This window comes from Symphalangus syndactylus, chromosome 20 (genome assembly GCF_028878055.3).
Source record: "Symphalangus syndactylus isolate Jambi chromosome 20, NHGRI_mSymSyn1-v2.1_pri, whole genome shotgun sequence".
NCBI lineage: Eukaryota > Metazoa > Chordata > Mammalia > Primates > Hylobatidae > Symphalangus > Symphalangus syndactylus.
The window spans coordinates 10,573,285-10,576,050 of NC_072442.2; the positions used below are offsets into that span (position 1 = coordinate 10,573,285).

Here is a 2,766-nt window from a genome sequence, read left to right on the forward strand (position 1 = left end):
GGATTTTTTAATTGGTTTTAATCAATGATAAGAATACTTTGTACTTGGTTATTATTAATACAGAAATGGCTGTAATTTTGCTTGTTTCTTAATAGGATATGTTTTTCATCTTTTCCCTAACAATCTTTTTAGTCTTCTTACTTAGTAATTGTTTTTCACCCTAAAATGCAATTGTTAAAGATAAAATTAGTATTTTCTAATCTAAAAAACTTAAATTAAAAAATTACTGGAGGGGAATTAATTCCATCCAATTGAAAAAAATTATGTCTTTATTACAGATAACCACTGGAGAAGAAAATAGGGACACGGCATTAATAACAGGGAACTTAAAATAGCTTAAAAGCTTTCAGAGAATTTTTGAATTTATGAACAACAATATGATAAATGTTATATTAATGTTATAAAGGATGTGTTATACAGGTGTACATGTGGACTCATTTTGTTTTAACGCAGTACTGTAGTACAAAATGGATTGTTGCAAGAAAAAAATAATGTCATCAGAGGCCAAAAACATGACCAGTATTTCTGCAGGAAGAATTTTTCCATATCCAAACCGTGGTGGCGCAGGTCCAGGGTTTGCTGCGGCAGCACCCAGTGCTCAGGCCCACCAGGAGCTGAATTAATTCCTGGAGGACCTTGAGTTTGAGGCTGCAGTGCGGCAGGCAGAACTGGCCATTAAGCGCATCATCTTTCCCAGGCCCCATCTACCAGGGCTCCAGCAGAAGCTACTTGTCAAGGACCCTCATGGGGTTCTGGAGGGTTACAATGGACTCATCCATCATTCTCTGAGTTGTGAGCCCATTGCTGTTGCTTCTTTGTTGTTCAGAGGCTGAGGGTTCCAGGGGAGCAGAGACAGAGAAGACTGATAACCGAGGCCTCTTGCTAGCCGCTTTGGATAAGAAAATAATTCTGAAGACTTAACAATATTAATGTATGCATTTTGCCTTTTTTTGCCAGTAAATAAAAGATCACTGTTGTCTTCAAATCCAAGAATGAAGATCCCCTATGGGCAACTTAATCCTAAGTGGATCAAGTGGTTGCAGAAGCTGTACTGTCCCTGCTGTTTTGGCCATGGCGCATACCTTGTCCTCAACTGGGGTTACCTCTCAGAGGCAGAGGGCAACCTGGTGGATCGAAAACTAGAATGCAACATTGTACTCCCCACAAAGGTAATATACCTGTCCGGTAAGACATTCAACTATAGTGCCATTGACAGAGTGATGTCCAGGGGCAAGCAGCTTGTGCTAGAGAAAGTGTCAAAAGTTGGGCAGTGGATTAACCCCATCGGGCAACCCACCAAAGGTTGGCTCATTCCAGCTCTTCATTGAAGGCTACAAAGATGCAGACTATTGGTTGTGGCATTTTGAAGCACAACCGCTCCCTGAGAACATTAATCAGCAACTACTACTGCAGTTCCAGCCGCTGGTGGTGCTGGATCACATCACATGCAACAGTGACAGAGGCAATGACAACTGGTAAATGTGACTGTCCGAAGGATAGCTCTAGCTCTCAGCACACAGACTGGGTGATGGTGAAGGAGACTGTTATCAAGGTGTCTGCCATAGACAATGAGCTGGCCTTCCCACAAAAGCAGCCTGACTCCTGGAGGGAATATCTTTTGCACTGGGCCTGGTTGCCCTGGACAAAAGTCCCATTCTCTTAGGAGTTCGAAGATCTGATCCTTCCAAAGATATCCAACCCAACTTCAAGGACTTGGGAGAGGACCTATGCGAACTCTTCAGGAAAGCTCCTGGGTTGAGTCTGGTGGCTCATGCCTGTAATCGCAGCACTTTGAGAGGCAGATCACTTGAAGTCAGGAGTTGGAGACCAGCCTGGGCAAATGGAGAAACCCTGTCTCTACAAAAAAAATAAATAAATAAAAGTAAAAATTATCCTGGTATCATGGTGCATGCCGGTAATCCCAGCTACCTGGGAGGCTGAGGAGGAAGGATTGCTTGAGCTCAGGAAGTGGAGGTTGCAGTGAGCCAAGATCAGGCAACTGCACTCTAGCCTGGGCAACAGAGTGAGACCTTGTCTCAAAAAAAAAAAAATTGGTTTTGACAAGGACCAGTTTGATAAGCAGATTACTATCATGCTGGGTCAGATCCTAAATATGACTCAGGCCTTGAAAGACAAGAGTCCCCTGCACCTTGTCCAGCCGCCACCTGTGGTTGCTGAGATGAGATGGCCCATTCCCACCAGCGGTTTTCTAGCGAATCCTACACACAGAGACTTCAGAGCTTCAGAAGTCAGAGGCAGGCAAAGGAAGCACTGTCTGAGACTCGTGGGAGGAAGCCTGGAGAGTGGAGTGCAGGAAAAGCCAGAAAAGCCAGTGGAGAGCAGCACCTTTAAGATCCCTCCCATTCTGCTTGCCACCACCCTTGGGTCTTTCCTACCCACAAGGAGAAGCACAGTCAGGGACAGTGAGTGCTCCTTGGCCCTTCTTAGTGCCAGAGATGCCTGGTACTGGTACAAAAACTGACATGTAGACAAATGCAACAGGTTAGAGAAACCAAACAAACAAACAAAAAAGACTGCATATACACAACCATCTTATCTTCAACAAAGTCAACAAAAACATGCAATGGGGAATCAACTCACTATTCAGTAGATGGTGCTGGCATAACTGGCTAGTCATATGTAGAAGATTGAAACTGCACCCCTTCCTTACATCATATACAAAAATCAACTCTAGCTGAATTAAAGAGTTAAATTTAAAATCTAAGAGGATAAAAACCTTTGAAGAAAACCTAGGAAATACCATTC

At 43.5% G+C, this 2,766-nt stretch overlaps 1 pseudogene; it reads left to right on the forward strand.

Annotated features, from left to right (window-relative positions):
* The first annotated feature begins 512 nt into the window (after positions 1-512).
* On the forward strand, positions 513-2,352 carry LOC129470585 (phosphatidylinositol 4-kinase type 2-alpha-like; annotated as a pseudogene).
* Positions 2,353-2,766: the final 414 nt, after the last annotated feature.